Source organism: Lepidochelys kempii, chromosome 9, assembly GCF_965140265.1.
Source record: "Lepidochelys kempii isolate rLepKem1 chromosome 9, rLepKem1.hap2, whole genome shotgun sequence".
Lineage (NCBI taxonomy): Eukaryota > Metazoa > Chordata > Testudines > Cheloniidae > Lepidochelys > Lepidochelys kempii.
In genome coordinates, this window is record NC_133264.1 from 30,044,517 (window position 1) to 30,066,199 (window position 21,683).

A 21,683-nucleotide genomic window follows, 5' to 3' on the forward strand; every position below is an offset into this window, starting at 1 on the left:
GCAATTGAACTGTCCAAAAGCAAGCTGCCCTGAAGCAAGTCTAACCCAGTTCATACTTTTATGAATATCCTTATAGTATATTTTTAGGGACTTTTCTCACTTATCTTTTCCTGTCCACCTTTAAATCTAACAATGCCTGTCTGTCTTATTGTTTGTCAGTGGCCTCAGCTTGGGTAGGCCAGCTCAAATGCAACTGCTGAAAGACTCACCTTGATCAAGAGGAAGAAGAAACAGACAAGAATATTTTCTCAGCTCTCCTCAGGAGCTCAGAGTCCAGGGCCCATGAAACAAGGGAGTAAGGGCTGAAGGAGAGGTAAAAGGACCAGAAGGTGCATAGGGAAAGCCACCAAGACATTATACAGCTCCTGAGCTGGCAAACATAGATGCAAAACATTGCACCCCGGCAGCCATTGCACTACATGGACAATTCTGTGTTTCTGTGGCTTGGCCCATTCACACTCCAGCCCTCACCCCGCCACATCACCAGAAGAGCATGCCATTTGATCCCTGCCAATCCCATGGGAAATAAGGAGAATAGCTCTGACTATACTTACACTGAGCTGTGAGTCATGCAGGAACAGTCAACACCTTGTACCTTCTTAATTGGCTTTAAACATTTTGTAGAAATATTTTTGTTGCTATTACTCCTCAGTAAAGATTTGTTTTGTGAAAATCAAGATTTATTTATTTTGTCTTGCAAGAAAGCCATGTGACGTCCTATGACGGGGTATACAAACCCTGCCCTGAACATGTAAGGGTTAAGGAGCTGCTCTGGGCTCAAGCAGTTCCACCCTGCCACAACTGCAAGACATATCAGGCCTGGAGAAAGGGCCTTAAACAGGAGAAGCCCAGTTCAGTTAGCAGCAACCCTGAGTGGGGAATAGATCTCATTTCTGGTGGAGGAATGTTGTTCAGGACAGGGACTGGTTGCCTGACCACAGCCAGTCTGAGACCCCCAAAGAGGAAGGTGGACAGGACTCTGATCAATTACCTTGGAACCCTTTCTACTGATTTGACAAAGGGCATTGAATGAGACTACAGCCTCCTTCAAGGGACTGCTGTTTCGTTTTGTTTTCCCCCTCCTTTCTGGAGGACCGTTATAACCTCACAAGGAGTAAACTCATGAGACATCCGTGCTTTGACCTGTACTACTGACCTTCCGTGAGTACAGGGTTGTACTTGTCTCACCCTAAGGTGGGGTGAGTAGAAGGCTGGGTCCATGATACGTCACTAGATTAATAAAATACATGAACAATTCATTCATACCAAGCCACCTGCAGTTTAATCATGAAGTGACACAAATGAACACAGAGCAGTACATTGACTATTGTATACTGTCACGGTGAGCTCTCAAGATCTCCTACAGCTGTACAGTGCCTTAGCTTCCTTTTATAACTGTTCTTGTGTTTGTTTGTTCATAATCAAAAAACAGACTTTCCACTTCCCCCCTCCATCCTGGCAGTAATGTGTTTTGCATATTTGCAAAACAAAGGGGGAAACAACATGCAGAAATAACAGTAGAAATGTTTGGCTCACTGAGATCCAGCCTAGTCATGAGATATCTCCAGCATCATTTCAAGCTACCAAATGCACCTTCAACAGTCATCCTGCACCTGCTTAGGTGATAGTTAAATCTCCCCTTGCTACATATCTGGTGTATGGCTTCATGAATCAGAGAAGCAAAGGGTAGGCTGAGTCCCCAAGAATCATAATTGGCATTGCATTCTCACTAACATGAATGTACCAGTCAGGAAAAATGTCCCAGCATGAAGCTTTTCAAGAAGTCCTGTGTTCCTAAAAATACAAGCATCATACACCTTCCCATATTCATCCCATCCGTCACCCCACCCTGGTGAGGGAAACCCATTTCATTGAATCCATCAACTTGTTCCTGGCAGTGCCCCAGAGTCACAATCTTGTGCAGCAGGATAGGCTTAATGGCCTTGCACTCCTGGATGATGACCACCTGCACTGTAGATTATCTAACACCAAACTAATTGTCCACTGACTAATAGAAATCTGGGAGTGTAGGCTTCCACAGTGTGATTGTCACTTGTTTCTCCACTCTCAAAGCACCTCTCATTTTGGTGTTTCAGTGCTAGAGGGCAGGGCAAGCTCCACGCACAGATCCCCCATCACTTGGTGCTCATTTCACAGGCCCAGAAACACTGTGGGAACTGGTCAATGAATGCCTGCAGCAGCTGGCAACCATCATTCAGTGTCTGCATCATATTCTCCTCCCCTGTTTCTTCACTGTGGCAGGACCAGGTGCTGTAGTTGGTGAAGAATGGCAAATACAGAAGTTCTGTCCTGTCTCTAACACAGACACAAGCACTCTGCTGATCTGCTTCACATCCATGCTTCTGTCGATGAGATGACAGAGAGATTGAAAAACAGTATCAGGAACTGTGGGAATTTAAAAAAAAACATGTGAAAGGAAAAGATCATGGGATGGAAGAGAGGGAATTGTGGAAAACTGACCCCAGGCTCTCTAAATTCCCCAAAAGGAGTGCTAGTATCCCACAATGCATTTTCAAAATATCCCAGAAGGTAGTGCACTGGACAGTGGTGTGGGATACCCTGCTCTGCCCACCCATAATGCAGGATGTCCATTACCAATACAACCTCTTGCTGTGAGGACGTGCTGTACCAGCAAAGGCAGTCAAATGTGCACATGCAATAACAAAATTGCATTGTTAGCTGTTAAATGTCAGCAGAAATGCTACTAGTAAAACTTTCTAGTGTAGCCCTAGATTGTAAACTTCTTGGGGAAGGGACCATCTTTTTGTTCTGCATTTGTACAGTGCCAAGCACAATCGGGTCCTGGTCCATAACTAAGGCTCCGAGGCATTACAACAATTAGATAGTAATTCAAACATAAACAAATGTATAAACAATAAAGCTGCCTATTAGGCAGGCCAAAAAAATATTCCTATGGGGAATAGCTGTTTTGACCTATCATCCCTTCTCTTCTGTAATAAATAAAATTTCTAGTTAACGGCTAAAAGATCACAGTAAATACATCTTCATTTTGACCTGAAATCTGACAACTCAGGCTATGGCTAAGTGCATGAAGGAACCAGTTTCATAGGTGAAGTAGTCCAGGCAACTTCCATCTATGTTATGGAGGTAAATTGATTACATTGATCTAGAAGATAACTAGACCAATTTTCAAACACACAAGTACCCACTGAGGTACTGAGGATCTGGCCTATTATGCCTATTGTTTATTTGGTTTCTGTCTCTCCATTCTTAATAAGCTTTGTTTTAGTGCAACCATTGTGGTTTTATTGTAAAGTTAGGGAATTTCACAGAGACCAACTCAAAAGGTGAACCAGCTTTCACTCTGGAAGAAGAGATGGTGAAGCATGTCTGTGATTCCTAGTCAAAAAGGTATATAGTAAGGAGTCCTTTAAGCGTGATGTGTATTGCTTTCAGTCCTCCACATGCTTGGAAATACATAATGATAATGGGTGGAAAGAGAAGGAAACAAATGCACATTCATCAGCTAAAGCTTATGCATGCCTAATGTTTTTCCCTTCCTAGCTTCCAAATCTCCTACATGCTCACAGCCGTCACTGTGAGAAGCCCCTAACTGGTACCATATTTTCCTTATTATCACGGTGTGTATTAGTCTTTGAGTTCAAATCCTGAACTCTTGCAGGTCTGTCTGTCGGTGGTGGTTCTTCTGCCTTTATAACATTTTCTCAATATACCCAGCACATTTTTATCTGCTGAGCCTATTGTGAAATACATGAACTTTAACTTTTTGAAGTTTACCAACATCCTGTTTTCCACCTGACCCTTGATGGCTTATATAATATGACATTGTTAGTCATGATAAGGTAAATGAGTATTGACTCATGTAATCAAATATATAAAACCAATCCTTTATAAACCACCCCTTGTGCAACTGTAGATCCATCCCTTATTACACCCCTCCAAACCCGCAAGCCTCTAAGGCATCAGTCTGAGAGCAGAGAGTTAAAGGCTGGATAGAGTAGAGAGTTAAAGGCTGTTTTTCCCCCCAATACCTGTATACTGTATAATCAATATAATTAACAGCATTGAAATAATGCAAATACCCCCAATGATATTGTAGATAGAAGTAAGGGAGACCAGGTCATGGGACATTGTCAGGCTTACAAACAGCTCTTTAGAGTGTATGTATTATACCAAAATGCTCCTAACTGTATCCAGGAGTCTACCTGGCTCAAACTGTGCATGCATCAGACAGAATGGTTGTGCTGGATATTAAGCTACCAGGTCTTTCAACATCCACAAATGGGACTAAGGAATGGACCTGTTTCCTAGGGCAGATCCTTCAATATCATTCCCATCCCCCCGTGCCAGGTGTAGCAGAAAATAAATAATGTTATCACTTCATCTTTTCCATTGGGCTGTTGAAAATCTTCCTCTACTTCTATTGTCCACATATGCAAAGAGACGTGGAGATGGGGGCAAGGCAGACTAGAATCCCTTATCCAGACATTCAGTGCTCTCCATAGAATAACTATTGGATAGAAGGGATCTATCTACATGTGAAGATGATCTTTGCTGGATAGTTGTCCTTGTGGAATCACATCACTAGCTCCTCTGTAAATGCTCAAAAAGAAGGCTTTCTGGAGGCAGATGGCATGGACATGCCTTGGAGATTTGCCCCCTAAATAGCTCACTAATTGCTAGATGGGCCTGTTGGATCAGGATATAGAGACCTGTATTTTTCCCTATCTCTCTGTGTGTGCGCATGTGTACACAGGTGGGGAGGAAGTTCTGGATGAGAAGGATGCAGTGAGGTGTCAGGACATAAATGTAACTCTTTCCCCTCTGACTAAGGCTGCATGTTCACCTTTTCAGTAGACTCCTGACAAACATGGGATAGATGGTTACTAGTATCAACAGATAAGTACGTGTATTTGGGCTGTCACCATTTTTTTAATCTGATATGCTAGAAAAATTTATGTGGGGCAATTTCCCTTTGAAAATTGGATGGCAATTGTGGCTTTGCTGGCAAATAGTAATTTTCCCATTTGTATTTGTGTCATTTTGTACATAGAAAAAGCATATTTGCACCATGGAGACTGGAAATGGTTGCGTCAGCATATCTGATGCCTGCATTGAACCATACTGGTACTCATGGAACACTCTAATCTGTCTTTTTTTCCAATACCATATTAAACATTTCCAGTTATAGTTGACACACTCAAAGGAATTATCTGCAATATCAGCGGTGCTAATTAAATGGACCTTAGACTGGTACTTTTATACTTCTGTTTATTTTTAATTTTTTGTCAGCCTGGCTACCAGAGTTGCTGCAGAGAGACATAAACTGCACACTATAACAAGGAAGACAGTGAAAATATTTTATCAACTGAAGAAGAATATTGGTAGGGTGATGTACTCCTATTGGTGACTGCCCTGCTATTTTTTATTTTATTTTATTTATTTAGATTTAAAATAAAAGATGCTTATCTAAGACAAACATAATTATACTATAAATACAATTACATTAAATTTCAGCAACATGAAAATCATTATTTTCTCAGGAACACAACCAGCCATCATCTAAGAAGCATACTAAAGACTTTGGGGCTCAGATTGAGCACTGACTCCTCATGACAGCTAAGACATTTGATATTATTAGTAGGGATGTCAAACAATTAAAAAATAATCACAATTAATCACAAGATTTAAAAAAAGGTCATAATTAATCACAGTTTTAATAGTACTGTTAAACAATACCAAAATGCCAATTTAAATTCAGCATGGAAGCATGTCCTCTGGAATGGGAGTTGAAGCATGAAGGAGCATACAAATGTTTAGTACATCTGGCACGTAAAGACCTTGTAACATTGGCCACAACAGTCCCATGCAAACTCCTGTTCTCACTTTCAGCTAACATTGTAAATAAGAAGCACTATGTGATAGGGTGCTAGGCAAAGCGTTGCTGATTCAGCCCTCTGTCATGCTAGCTCCCATTTAGGGGAATAAATTAGAGCTGGCTGGAGGTAACCTGGCCCTAATTGGGGTGATAAGACTCTGTATTGTGCCTGTGTTTTTCCAGCATTAAGTTTGCAAGTGTGAATCAGCACTAAAGACAGAAGCTATATTTTTCTTTCTTTGCCCTTTTGTGTATGTCTTTTTTTTCTAGGAAACGGGATAAGATTTTCACAACAGCAGCAACAATAGCAGCTTTAGCCCCTCTGAACTAACTTTTTCTCTTTTCCCACAAAGGACAGTTATTACTATCTTTAATACCATCTAAAAGACTGTAGTCTATCTCCCCCCAGCTCTCCACAGCTAAGGGGAAAGAAAATAAGGGATATTGTTAATAACAACATTGGGGGAGAATTAATGTGCTTTAATTTACATGTATTGACATCATACCTTTAGTTGAGTTGTCTTAGTTTTCCTCAGTGTCCTTCTATAGACAAACCTGGGATCCAGGTCTTTGGTATCTCTTAACATAATAGAATGGTCCTGTCTTTCCTAGTTATGCTAACAGCTGCATTCTTATCACAACCTCTCCTGTTTCTGATATAAGTTGTGTACATATTGGATAGAAGACAACAAAAAGCAAAAAATGCTGTCAAAATAAAAAAAGAGGAAAAGGAAACACTTTATTCAAATACTCCAGTACAATAGGTTACCCTTTGCATATTTATTTATAACATCAATAGCCAGTTAGCAGAAAACTGGATTTGCACAAGCTACATTTTCAAGTCTTGGTGCCAAATATGTGTTAATCCTAAATGCTGTAAATTGTAATGTCCCTTATTATTTATGTTGGGTTGTTCCTCTCCCCTCCCTTCCAATAAGCAGCTTATTCTGGTTTATTTGCAGTGCTGACATTTTAAAATAGATTCTGATTGGCAATGGTAACATTCTCTCTCCCCCCTCCCAACACCTCTTTTCAAGTCAAAACTTGAAATCAACTTTGTGCAAAAACTTAGTTGCTGAAAAACATTCAAAGATGCTTTGTTTAGTTGTTTTTCCTTGCCGTTATTCAATGACTCTGTACCTTGAAAAAAGATTGAAGTTGGGTGAGGTTTGCAGCTGTGATTACTTCTCTAATTTAAGTGATTATTTTCAAACCCCCTTTTTGCTGCTAGTTGGTTAGTAGCAGTTGAGAAGGAGCATTAAAGATCAGTGTATGTTTAAAACTAAGGGCTTCTGTGTTTTGTTGTTTGGAATTCAAAGCTGTACATTTCTATTATCCAGGTGCTTTTACAAAATGACCTACAAAACTAAACCTCTGCTTCATCTATTTTTTTTTTCAAAAGAGCATTTTAAAAAATACTTATACCAGGTAATTGATCTGTTGCCTGCAGGCTAGGTGAGTGACTTGACATTGTGAATGAAACAAACCAAGTTAATCCTTGTTACCAGAGATACAAATGTTTTATAAATATAGAACTGATTAAATACCATGAATAAGTGTTTTGATTTTCATAGGTTTCAGAGTAACAGCAGTGTTAGTCTGTCTTTGCAAAAAGAAAAGGAGTACTTGTGGCACCTTAGAGACTAACCAATTTATTTGAGCATGAGCTTTCGTGAGCTACAGCTCACTTCATCGGATGCATACCATGGAAACTGCAGTAGACATTATATACACACAGAGACCATGAAACAATACCCCCTCCCACCCCACTGTCCTGCTGGTAATAGCTTATCTAAAGCGATCATCAAGTTGGGCCATTTCCAGCACAAATCCAGGTTTTCTCACCCTCCATCCCCCCCACACAAACTCACTCTCCTGCTGGTAATAGCCCATCCAAAGTGACCACTCTCTTCACAATGTGTATGATAATCAAGGTGGGTCATTTCCAGCACAAATCCAGGTTCTCTCACTCCCTCACCCCCCTCCAAAAAACCACACACACAAACTCACTCTCCTGCTGTAATAGCTTATCCAAAGTGACCACTCTCCCTACAATGTGCATGATAATCAAGGTGGGCCATTTCCAGCATAAATCCAGGCTTTCCCCCCCCCCCCCCCGGCGGGGAACACACACAAACTCACTCTCCTGCTGGTAATAGCTCATCCAAACTGACCACTCTCCAAGTTTAAATCCAAGTTTAACCAGAACGTCTGGGGGGGGCGGGTAGGAAAAAGCAAGGGGAAATAGGCTACCTTGCATAATGACTTAGCCACTCCCAGTCTCTATTTAAGCCTAAATTAATAGTATCCAATTTGCAAATGAATTCCAATTCAGCAGTTTCTCACTGGAGTCTGGATTTGAAGTTTTTTTGTTGTAAGATAGTGACCTTCATGTCGGTGGTTGCGTGACCAGAGAGATTGAAGTGTTCTCCGACTGGTTTATGAATGTTATAATTCTTGACATCTGATTTGTGTCCATTTATTCTTTTACGAAGAGACTGTCCAGTTTGACCAATGTAAATGGCAGAGGGGCATTGCTGGCACATGCTGGCATATATCACATTGGTGGATGTGCAGGTGAACGAGCCTCTGATAGTGTGGCTGATGTTATTAGGCCCTGCGATGGTGTCCCCTGAATAGATATGTGGGCACAGTTGGCAACGGGCTTTGTTGCAAGGATAGGTTCCTGGGCTAGTGGTTCTGTTGTGTGGTATGTGGTTGTTGGTGAGTATTTGCTTCAGGTTGCGGGGCTGTCTGTAGGCAAGGACTGGCCTGTGTCGCCAGACAGCCAGCCCCCCCCCCCCCCCCAGACCAGCATTGCTGGAAACACAGGAGGAAGCAGGAACAGGGCACTTAACATATATTCCAGCACAGCCTTTGAAGCTGTGAAAGCACAGGTGTGCTGCTACAATGTGCCTCTGGGAGCAGATACAAGGATTAAGCTCACAGCAGGCAGAGGCCCTGTGACAGACATGGCTCTTAGCCCCAACTAAATAGCGTGATGCACACACACCAACATCCTAGGTGGGAAAATATTTACCCTGATAAAAGAAATGTCCAGTAGTCGAAACTTATTGTTTCTCTCCTTTGCAAGTGTAAACTACTCTTGCGAAAGCTGGCGTCACCCAGACAGACCAGCCTCAATTTGGTATAAGAAAGGAGAAAGAGAATAAAGGAGTACAGAGGTATAAGTAGGGGACCTACAGCACCATGATTTTTGAGTGCTTTTCACTATCTATCTGCTGGTCAGATAAGTGACAGCCTCCCAAGGCTTCTGCAGCTAAGAGGGTCCCTACGCCTTGTCCCTTATTCGTCTTTCCGCGGAATTGAGTGACCGATCCTGGCTTGGCACCGCTGGAATCGAGAGATGCAAGGAGGGTAAGAAGCACCCACACCTGATCTCCTATCTTTAGTGTACACATATTTTGAAATAGAGCTCTATATTTTGTTTTCTTTCTTTGGGATTGTGGCTTCAGTTTTGTAACTTGTTTGTGTGTGTAACATCTCTACATTTAAATAAGTAGGCACTAGCAATTTTGTAACCACATGATTAGAATCTAGCTTAATAAATTTTGGTAACCATTTATGCATAAGCCTGACTTGTTTTCTCTGGTTTACTGTAAAGCAGCCAACACAATTAAAGAACCTCAGCCGTTTTGGCTCTAAAGCCTGGCCATTAGGTGAGAGTACTAAGAGCCTAGCGTTGAGTTGTGCCGCCTCCACGGGGCAAACTCTTGGGGCACCTGTCAGTCAATCCTGGCTGCCCGCTGCGAAGGAGCTCTGAGCTCTAGCAGTTAAAGTCACGGGTGTGGAGAGGCTCTTAGTGCTGCCATTGGGGCACCTGTCAGTCAGTATTGACTGCCCGCTGCGAAGGAGCTCTGAGCTCTAGCAGTTAAAGTCACGGGTGGTTAGGACCTTGGGGCATCCGTCAGCCTAGCCCGGGCTGCCTGCCGCGAAGGGACAGTGCGTCCTAGCGGTTAAAGTCACGGATGGTATAAACGGGCATAGCTGGCACCTCACCAAACATCCTTGGCCGTCGGCTAACAGAAATTGGCATCACGAACAGGATTGTGATATAGGCTGCACTACAGTAACACAATGAAACCAGTCATGATAAACACCACAGAATTCCCTGAGCTAGAGAAAAGTTTGACCCAAGAGGGATGGGGAAATCCCCTGTGGAGCAAAGAACTGCTGGAGAAATATTGGGGAAAACCAGCAGAGATCTGGCAGCATTTCTGTAACTGGAGAACTGCCTGCAAGATGAAGAAAGGGAAAGGAAAAGGTGCTTGTATATGGCTGCTTACTAACATTTGGCAAGCTGCCTGTAAGGATTATCATAGTCTGGCAATAGAATTTAATAGGCTGCAACAGGAAAGGGACACACTGCGCCAGGAATGCCAGAATTTAGATACCAGAGTAAGAACACTGAATAGGGATATGAAACATCTTCAGAAAAGATTACTTCCCTTAATTGAGAAAGAAGGGATAGAACGAAGGGAAAAGCTGGAGACTAAAACACGCAGAATCAACCGGGCTAAAGTTGAGACTGCTCTCTGGCTAGACCCTGAGGAATGGGATGGAGACATTTGGGATTCAGCAAATGAGTCCCCCTCCTCTGAGGAGGAAGGTCCCTCTGTAAAATTAAGACCAGCTATCACACAACACAAATCAGAAGAACATGAGGAAAATTTGAGTGGGGCAGAGCTGGATGAAGAAGGGGATGACTATTATCCATCCACCTCTTCAAAAACAAAGAAGGGAGGTAAAAAGGGAAAAGGGAGTAAAGCTCCAACACACTTTACCAAAATTACCACCCGCCAATATACTCCCATGGAGTTAAAAACAATCCAGGGAGATTTTGCTAAAAAGCCTGAGGAAGGTATAATAGAGTGGCTGGTCCGCCTCTGGGACACTGGGGGTGGATATATACGCCTAACAGCCCAAGAAACTGAGCGCCTTAACTTAGGTGCAGGAATATTCCTGGAACACTCAGAGGGGAACACCCCTAAAACACTTTGGTCTCTGGCTTGTCGATGGGCAAGAGGAATTTACCCAGCAGATCGAGATGAACCCACAGTAATGCACGGGACCAACATAGATGAGGTAAAAACAGCTCTATTAACTGTGGCTGTCATTAGCATGCTTGGCCAAAACCCTCAAGAGTTAGCCTATGAAAGCCCATGGGAGGGTCAGGTAGATGTAGATGATCTCAGACCCCTGCTTAAGGGAGTTCCGAGTAACCACAGGGCTATGGCACTGTCCCTTAGATCAGAAGCTGCAGCACATAACAGTACCTTTCGGGCACTGCTAAACCTTCTGGTGTCATACTTTAGAGAATTCGGAGACATCAGAGCACTGACAGGCAAAGCTAAGATGTGTTCCCTTCAGGGAAACAAGGGGGCACCATCTAAAGGACATAAAAACAAGCGAGAGCCAACCCAGGAGGAAAAGGAGCTTAGAGCCAAGTTGTGGAGACAATGTCTGGCTTTAGGTTATCCCAGAGATGTGATAAATGGACTGCCCACAGAGCGGCTAAAATTATTCACCACCTTTAAAAGAGCTGACTGGGAGACAACTAATGCTACTCCCAGTGCACCTCTGCAGCTCTCTCCTCTTTCCCCACCTGCAGACACCCGGTATACTCCATTGCTGCAGCAACTACAAGAGTTACCAGAGCAGGGAAACTAGCTTGCGGGGGTCAATCTCCTCTCCTAATAAACCAGCTTAAATCCAAAGAGGAGAAAACAACAGCAAAAGACCCCCGGATACATGTAACTGTAAATGACAAACACATTATTCCTTTCTTAATGGACACAGGGGCTCAAATGTCCATGATTAAGCGAGAAAGTTTTCAGGGCTCGCCACCTACTGGCGGAAAGCAGGTACTTGATACAGGAGTAAATGGCAGTACCATAACTTACCCATTAGTTAAGATAAAACTGGATATCCCCTTGCAACCCCACCATCAGCCCCGAAAATATGAGGTGATTTTGGGCAATGCCAACCTACTGGGCATGGATGTTTTAAGAGGAAAGAAGGGAAGGATTAATGGGGAAAGATGGGCTTTTGGAGTCAGTTCTGTTCCTCATGCCACCCACCTGGAAGAGGAAAGCCCTCCCCACTATTCTGTAAACTTACTTAGCAGCACGCCTGCTCTCCCGCCCTCAACAGTAACAAACATAAAGCAGTATAATGTCCCAGCTGAGGCCATAAGCCCTGTTACTGACCTGATCAAAGATTTGGAACAGCGAGGAATTTTACTTCGTACCCACTCTCGCTTTAATTCTCCTGTGTGGCCCATCAAGAAACCAAATGGCAAATGGAGACTCACTATAGACTATAGGAAGCTAAACAGTAACACTGGACCATTAACTGCAGCAGTCCCTAGCATAACAGATATTGTAAACACCATACAAACCTGGGATAAACCCTGGCTAGCAGTATTAGATGTAAAGGACATGTTCTTCATGGTCCCTTTGCAACCAGCTGACCAGGAAAGATTTGCTTTTACTTGGAAAGGTATACAATACACTTTTACCTGAATGCCACAAGGGTTTAAACACTCACCCACTATTTGCCATGGGGCACTGGCAAAGGTCCTAGATGACCTTATCCTGCCACCCAATGTACAAACTGTGCAATACATTGATGACATCTTAATAGGTGGGAAAACCTCAGAAGAGGTACAGGAGGCTATGAATCAAATCAAAGGAGCACTAGAAGCCCTTAATTTAGAGTTACCAGCTGAGAAATGCCAAGGTCCCTCCCAAGAGATAAAATTCTTAGGTACTGTATGGATGGGAGGTAGGAGGTCTGTGCCTAATGACACTGTGCAAGAGCTAAATCAGGCACCCTCCCCTGAAAGTAAAGATCAATTGAGACAGATTTTGGGAACCTTGGGATTTTGGAGAAAACATGTACCTGGCTTTGCCATTATAGCCAGACCATTGTACAATTTGTTAAAGAAAAGTGCTGCCTGGGAATGGGCTCCTGCCCATGAGGAAGCCCTCAGGCAACTGATAGGGGAGATACACACCTATCAGGCCCTGGGTCCCATACATCCTGAAGCCCCATTCCATTTGTACCTAACTGTGGGAGCCACTGGAATGTCTTATGCTCTCTGGCAAGACAGTAACACTGCTCCCAGACGACCAATTCAGTTTGGTTCCAAGTCATGGCAAGGGTCACAGGCTAACTACACGCCTTATGAGAAGGTGCTTCTGGCAGCTTATACAGCCTTGAGAGAAACTGAGGAATTAACTCAGGATAAGGACATCACAATTCACACTCCTCTTCCAATCATTAAACCTGTATTGGAAGGGAAAGTTACCACCTGGTGTAGCACAAAAGATGACTATCCAAAGATGGGCACTTTACATACACCACAGGGTAGGGAGTGCAGACACTGCACAAAACCCCACTATGATTCAGGAATCCCTATGGAAAGTAGGAATGCCTGATGAATACCGCCTACCTCCACAGCAGTCTCCCATTAAGGATGCTGCCCCATTTGATCCTTCTAAGCCTGAGGGAGTATGGTTCACTGATGGCAGTGCCAGGCTGGTAAAAGGAAAATGGAAGGGAAAAGCTGCAGCAGTGCCTGCAGACACCTCTGCAGCACCCCTAACTGCTGAAATTGATGGGTCAGCACAACTTGCAGAATTAGCTGCAATTAAACTGGCCTGTGAAGCAGGAGCCACCGCAGTATATACGGACTCCTATGCGGTATGGGCAGGTGCCACTCAGTGGATCACTAACTGGAAAAATAACCACTGGGAAATAGGAGGTAAACCAGTCTGGGGACTGGAATACTGGAAGTGGTTATATCAGCATGCCCTGCAACAACCCCTGTCTATAGGACATGTCTCAGCTCATCAGAGGAATAATACCCCAGCTGCACAGTTAAACGATTTAGCCGATGCAGCTGCCCAGCTCTTTACCACACAAGTAGAATGGGAACGCTTATATTCATGGTTACATGATAATTTAGGACACACAGGAAGTGATGAGTTAGTGCGGCAAGCACATATCAGGGGGTGGCCTATCACCCACAGACAGGCTAGAGACCTGGTACAAGCCTGCACTATTTGTGCTGAGACTAGAAAACATATAGTAGAAGGACAAAGGTTTGCCAGGCTAAGAGATGGAAAAACACTATGGGCAACCTGGCAGGTCGACTATGTCGGACCACTGCCCACTACAAGGCAGAGGTGGAAATACATCTTGACTGGGGTAGAAATTGTTTCAGGGATTGGTTTTGCATATCCAACCCGATTGGCAACAGGGCTGTCCACAGTTATGGGACTAAACCGCTTAACAGCAATTGTCCCAATGCCTCAAGAAATCCAATCAGATAATGGTTCGCATTTTAAGAATAAACTTGTAAGGGAATGGACCCTTAACCATGGAGTCCAATGGACCTTCCACCTTCCATATCGACCTCAATCTAATGGCATGGTCGAGTGCTGGAATGGGTTGCTAAAGAATCACTTGAAGCCTACTGATGGCACATGGGGAGACAGACTGGACGAAGTGGTGCAGAGATTAAACAACAGACAGACTCCTACAGGAAGTCCAATCAGCAGGGGATTCTTCCCTACAGGGAAAGCTATCTCCCCTGCCAGAACACCACTGCACAGTTCCAAGTATGCTCCCGGAGATACTGTTGTGATTAAACACCCAGCCCTGGGAACCTTTACCTGCGTTTTGCACGCCTATAAAGAGAAAGGTGTATGGAGTGCCTTAAATGCTGATAAAAGGCTAATAACCATTACAGAGGCTTGGATCGCATCCAAGACCGGCTGACCATGTGATTTATTGCAGGAATGGTCCCATGGTTCCGAGCAACCTGCCAGCTAACCTGTCAGCAAAATGGATCATGCAGCAGACCTGTTTGATCACTAGAGACTACTATGGACTGTTGATATATTTGCCATTACTTATAATAGCAGGTGTAATTTTTGCTTTTGGTTTTAAAATAAGTTTTTTTAGCTACAACACGACCCACCAGAGATATGTTCCTGCAAGCCCTCATGATCCTTCTGTTGGCTCCAGTCACCTTGGCAATACCAGAACATCCTCTTCGGGGAGCAATCCAAACCATCGCCTCAGCTGCTGGTGCTACAAATTGCTGGATGTGCACCTTGCTAGATTCAACCAATGGACTGGGAATTGAATTTGTACCACTACATGCAGTGGCTGAGAATGGACAAACCTCATGGATGCAATGGTTAGCTCAACACTTGGGATTCTCCCTCTCCCCGTTTTTACATTCGGTTGTGAATACTGTTTTAACCATTTTAATTATTGTAATTGTTTTTTGTGTAACTTTATGTATTATGAAGCGTTTGATTCAAACTGCTCTGTCCTCCACACAAATCAGATACCTAGAGCTAAAAAGGGATCCTACCCAATTCCGCGAACCCTCATCCTCTAATTTGGTTGTTGGGTATTTCTAGATTTCCCCAAGGAGGGCAAGAGGTGCTGGCATCACCGCCACCTTGCAATCTGGGATGTAGTGTGGTGCATCAGGGGGTGGAATGTAGCCAGACAGCCAGCCCCCCCCCCCCCCCCCCCCCAGACCAGCATTGCTGGAAACACAGGAGGAAGCAGGAACAGGGCACTTAACATATATTCCAGCACAGCCTTTGAAGCTGTGAAAGCACAGGTGTGCTGCTACAATGTGCCTCTGGGAGCAGATACAAGGATTAAGCTCACAGCAGGCAGAGGCCCTGTGACAGACATGGCTCTTAGCCCCAACTAAATAGCGTGATGCACACACACCAACATCCTAGGTGGGAAAATATTTACCCTGATAAAAGAAATGTCCAGTAGTCGAAACTTATTGTTTCTCTCCTTTGCAAGTGTAAACTACTCTTGCGAAAGCTGGCGTCACCCAGACAGACCAGCCTCAATTTGGTATAAGAAAGGAGAAAGAGAATAAAGGAGTACAGAGGTATAAGTAGGGGACCTACAGCACCATGATTTTTGAGTGCTTTTCACTATCTATCTGCTGGTCAGATAAGTGACAGCCTCCCAAGGCTTCTGCAGCTAAGAGGGTCCCTACGCCTTGTCCCTTATTCGTCTTTCCGCGGAATTGAGTGACCGATCCTGGCTTGGCACCGCTGGAATCGAGAGATGCAAGGAGGGTAAGAAGCACCCACACCTGATCTCCTATCTTTAGTGTACACATATTTTGAAATAGAGCTCTATATTTTGTTTTCTTTCTTTGGGATTGTGGCTTCAGTTTTGTAACTTGTTTGTGTGTGTAACATCTCTACATTTAAATAAGTAGGCACTAGCAATTTTGTAACCACATGATTAGAATCTAGCTTAATAAATTTTGGTAACCATTTATGCATAAGCCTGACTTGTTTTCTCTGGTTTACTGTAAAGCAGCCAACACAATTAAAGAACCTCAGCCGTTTTGGCTCTAAAGCCTGGCCATTAGGTGAGAGTACTAAGAGCCTAGCGTTGAGTTGTGCCGCCTCCACGGGGCAAACTCTTGGGGCACCTGTCAGTCAATCCTGGCTGCCCGCTGCGAAGGAACTCTGAGCTCTAGCAGTTAAAGTCACGGGTGTGGAGAGGCTCTTAGTGCTGCCATTGGGGCACCTGTCAGTCAGTATTGACTGCCCGCTGCGAAGGAGCTCTGAGCTCTAGCAGTTAAAGTCACGGGTGGTTAGGACCTTGGGGCATCCGTCAGCCTAGCCCGGGCTGCCTGCCGCGAAGGGACAGTGCGTCCTAGCGGTTAAAGTCACGGATGGTATAAACGGGCATAGCTGGCACCTCACCAAACATCCTTGGCCGTCGGCTAACAGCCTGTCTCCCAAGATTTGTGATTATCATAGTGACAAAGACCGGACACTTTTACTGAAAAATGGAAATTAGTCTTGTGCACTTGACTGTGACTCAGGAGATCTTGGTGATGACACAGATTTCCAGTATGATCACGTCTCTGTTCCTCAGTTTCTCTAATAATAATAATAAAAGGAATAATTATTTTTTCATCCTTTGTCTTGTCTATTTAGATTGTCCAAATTTAGATTTAGACAGTTTCTTTTGGATATGTACAATGATTAGCAAAATGGCAGTGCCCTGATCTTACACAGAATACTTTTCAACAAAAATTCTATTCCACCATTTGCCTATCTGCATTCAAAGCCTCCCTCTGTCCTTAGAATCAAATGTTCAGGATACACTGTGCAGTGCAGAGTGAGAATAGGGTATATCCAAGTGGTTCCAATAGGGGTTTCCAAATTCTGAATTATATGGAGTCTTTTAAAACCTGAACTCTTCCAGAAAGTTCTAAGTATTGTCAGCAGCACATCGGTGGGTCCTGTAACTGCCAAGAGCCCCATGGAGTATGCTGGTGGTGTTCATAACATCAGTGAAATCTGAAAAGTGAGCTTCATAGTGATTCCAATGTTTTTACTGGCAAATCCTGGAGCTTTCTTGAGGCCTCAGATATGACTCTGTTCACACTGGTAACACCCAGTCCCCCAAGAACCAAAACCATAGATGTTACAAATTCTGTCACCTATTGAGATCCAGGATTAAATAAGCTCTACTTGGCAGCCTCCTCAGTGCACTCCTCATGTCTTATGACACAAACTGAGGGACTCCAATTCAACCAGTGCATCTTCCATTTCTCTGCCTACTCAATTTGGGTCCTGCATGTTGCACAAGCAGTACAGAGTAATTCACTGCCTTCTGACCAGTTTGAATGAGATTTGGAATTACTTCCCAGTGTCTACAGGAAGTCTGTGGCAAAGACCAGAATAGAATCCAGGTCTTCTGAGTTGCAGCACAGTGCATTGAACTCAAAACTAACAACTTTCTTTCTTTCTTTCCTTCGAGGCAGCTGATGTGGTCTTCAACTTATATGTAGAGATGGAAAGGGGCAAAGTTAAGGTTGGGTTTCTTAACTGCAAATGTCATGAGTTTCTAACATCCAGAATATTTCATTTGTTTCAAACAGAAGTGTTGTTTATTTTACTAAGGGGTGGAGGCATTGCAGCATAAAAAGGGATATACCTATATGCCTAAATTTTTGCAATAAATGATTTCATAAAATCAAAAGAGAGGTTGTGGACACCCAGATAGCCTTTCTGGAAGCCAGCATTATCAGGTTCACTTTCCTGATGATTGTCTTTGGTTTGCTGATAGTGAGATTTCTTTGCATGTTCCTTCCTCCATTAGTCAGGTGCATTAGTGAAATTCACAAACTACTTCAAGTATTTTAGTGTTGGGGGTGGGTTTTTTTTTTCCTTAGAGCTACTATGAGTAGTAATGACCATCCTGCTTCTCCTCCTAACCCTCTCCTCTCCATCTGCACTATATAGTTTTCTAATCTAAATGCCAGGTCAATAGACTATATCTTCAGAAAATATATTTACACTTGTTTGCCCTTCTCATCCATCACATGCCAGTAAAATCGCAGATGTCTACTGTTTAAACAAGGAAAACCTGACTACACAATACTGTTTGTAAGAGGTTTGTCTATTTTTAGCTTTTCTCCCCTTCCCTCTCCTAGCTAGAAGGAATGTTTTAGATTATTTCCCCCACTCTATATTGCTGAAATGACAAAATCCCATACGCACGCTGCTGCTTTGCTTCTGGCTCATGGATATATTCCACACAGGACATTCTCTCCTATCCCTTGATTGCAATTCAGCCCTTCATAGAAATATATATATGTAACCTGGAAAGGACATGAACCATTCAACAACAAAATCTCTTCCTCTTTTTATTAATATAGGGTCTGAGAAAGAAAACCTTTAGATCCTCATTTTACTGTGTGAGATTCTGACTTTGGTGCAAAGACACTAAGCTTGTCAAGGCTAGCCTTCTGCTTTGTTAGCATTTAAAACGTGCCATACTTCTTCCTCTACTCAAAGTGGAAGATCAAAGGTTTATTTATACAGCACAATTAACAAATTATTCAAGCCACCTGCTGTTGCATTAATTTTAAACATCATAGAAAGAAAGAAAATGGGGAAAGTGATAAACTGAAGCTCAGTAGACAAGTCTTTCCATTTGGCAATAACAGCTCTTTCTACCAAATGGCTATTAAAATCTAGACAATTTGATTGCAGTGGAAGGGGAGGGACAAAAAAAGATACCTCAAGGGGTAGAGAGAAAAGGGGTCTGTCCCTTGTCTCTCCCCACAATATATTTTTACCTTGTTTAGCTCAAGCAAGAGTCTGACAGGGTGCTATCAGCAGCACCCTGATCACTGATATTGCTGCAGCCTGGGGAAGACTGCTGGCTCAGCTGAGGGCAATTATACACTTTCTGTTGGGGGATTGTGAGCATGGGGTGACAATCCCTGGGCTAATGAGATAATTGGGAGAATATCAGGGGAGGAAACAAGGAAGCAAGGGCAGCTCAGAGGGTGAGCCTGTGCTGAGGAGAGAGAGCTGTGGGGAAGCCTACCCTTGCTGTAAACCTGCATTGCACAGTATTAGTGCATAAGAGAAGAATCAATACACACCTTGGTGAAAGATAAATAGCCTGGTGTGTGGTTGTGATTGTGATACCACCTGACTAGGCAGCGTGGTTCACTGGGTTACAACGGAGCTGCCCTGTGACAAGGAAAGACCTGTGCTTTTACTGCTATAGATACCACTGTTGATATGTATGCTGCCACAGTACATTAGCCAAGTATAAAAGAAGGTTCATGAAACATTTATAATATAAACAAATAATTGTTTTTAGATAAGTCACTCAAAAAAGTGCTCTGGAAATGAAAGACCTTCTCATCCTTAACTATAGCGGTTTGACATCAATATGAAATGTTTCTCATATCAAAAAAGCCACTCTGTAAAACAGTCATGTTAGAAATTACTAAATTAAGCAATACTTAGAGATGACAACAGTTTGTAAGAACTTGTTCTTACAAATTGTATCGTATTCCAACTACAGCATCACTCTGCAAATAAGATTATGCAACACTTTTACGAGAATAACTGTGCTGACACCTCTGCTATGCTTTTAATTATGCCCAATGAGAATCAGATGTTTTCAGAATCCTGAGCAGTCTCAATCTGAGGTGCCAGCTCATAAAAATGCTTGAGCCTTCTCCCAAAGAAGGCCGATTTACGACCTAGTAAATATTATATGATATCAGAAGTTATAGTTTAAAAAAGGTGGAGCTTTTTTTATATATTTTTTTCCTGGACTAACACTCCATTGTGCATCAATATCCTGTTTAATGGCTACATCTGCCATTTATCTTTAGCTGTATTTTTCAAGGTGAAGAAGTTTGCTGTACAGTGAGTGTATCTACAAGGAGATCTGTTCAAAACCTTGCTGTTCTCCAAGATTAGGTTGGACTTTGTAACTGTACAATATACCTCTGAAAAATGATTTTTGTCTCTTTGTATTTGATATTTCATGGCTCACGTTCACCACCATCCATCCATCCATCAAATAGGAATCTGACTTTCAGAAAGCTTTTTACTTCTGTTTTGATTACGATTGCTATTTCCTTCAGCTGTACTTTTCCCCTTCTGAAATGATGCCTCATGGAATTGCTGCTTGCTGGATCACCTGGAGCCCCTGGCTGTATTTTACTGCCTCTACCAATGTATATGGTTCAGATTAAGGTTAACTCATGCTCTCTGCAGCAGTCAGTGTCTCAATCTGTTAATTTTATTATTCCATATGCTTTTCTGTCTGTTCATTAATGAGTCAAAATGACCCAAATTCACATCTTTGAGCATTTCCAGTCACATATATTTGCCCTTTTATTACAAATAACAAAAATCTCTCAAAAGCAATATTTTTCTAGAGATATAGTAAATCTCAATGGTTTCCATAGTCCTTGCAAAATCATATCACCTTCCTCCTCCTCTGTACAAGCATTGTGTACTTGCACTACTAATGGAAGTGACCCGTGAAGAAAGTCATTGACAGTATTTTAGGTGCTTTCTCTGAAGCCTTTCTAGCAATGAGAACAGTTACCAACTTGTTGCTTAAACAGATGAAGTGAGCTGTAGCTCACGAAAGCTCATGCTCAAATAAATTGGTTAGTCTCTAAGGTGCCACAAGTACTTCTTTTCTTTTTGCAAATACAGACTAACACAGCTGTCACTCTGAAACCTGTAATTATCCAATATATTACAGTACCTTTTTTAGAGTTTGTGTTGCTGTCCATCACCATAGTATGCGAGCACATGCCACCCCAAATTCATAGCAATAACAAAATCTCTAGAGGACTTCCTGGATTCACTGGCTCTTTTAAAGATCATAATCAGGACTGCAATCCCAGGGTGTTAGGTGTTGTACAAACAAAAAGCGGTAGAATGAGAGAGGGAGAGAGTCTTTCCCCCAAGGGCTTACAATTTGAGGCCTGGGCAAATGGTTCGGAAGGGGGTAGGACTGAGGAGCCCACACTGGCTGTCCTGTGGGGCAGGCTCTTGGGGGTCAAGACGGGTGGGAGGCCAGGGGCAGGCAATCCAAGGAGACTGGCTTATACTGGGCCTTCAAGGTCCGAGGTCACACAGGCCACAAATGCACGTATTAACATATATTTGCATACCTCTGGGGCAGCTGCAGTGGAGCTGGCTGCTTTATAATAATTAGGCATGCTCGGCAGGTGTCCCCGGCGCATAGACCCCCCCCCCCCCCATTCCCTCATCTCTCTCGGGGCAGAGCCCTGCCCCACGTTTCCCTCTCCGCTTCACCGGCCCCTCTCCCGTCCCCTGCCCACTAGGCGCAGGAGGGGGCGGGTCTCAGCGGCCGCTCTCCGCTTCCTCTCAGACCAGCCCGTCGCGGGGCGGTGGAGCCAGAAGGGAGA

At 43.3% G+C, this 21,683-nt stretch overlaps 1 long non-coding RNA gene across 1 annotated transcript; it reads right to left on the reverse strand.

The window, feature by feature from the left end:
* Positions 1-1,259: 1,259 nt before the first annotated feature.
* LOC140917287 (uncharacterized) lies at positions 1,260-21,583 on the reverse strand. Its single transcript, XR_012160782.1, has 3 exons — positions 21,426-21,583; positions 6,388-6,586; positions 1,260-2,406 (listed from the first exon to the last, which is right to left on the reverse strand). It is a non-coding gene; the product is annotated as an uncharacterized lncRNA (long non-coding RNA).
* Between the last annotated feature and the right edge of the window lie 100 nt (positions 21,584-21,683).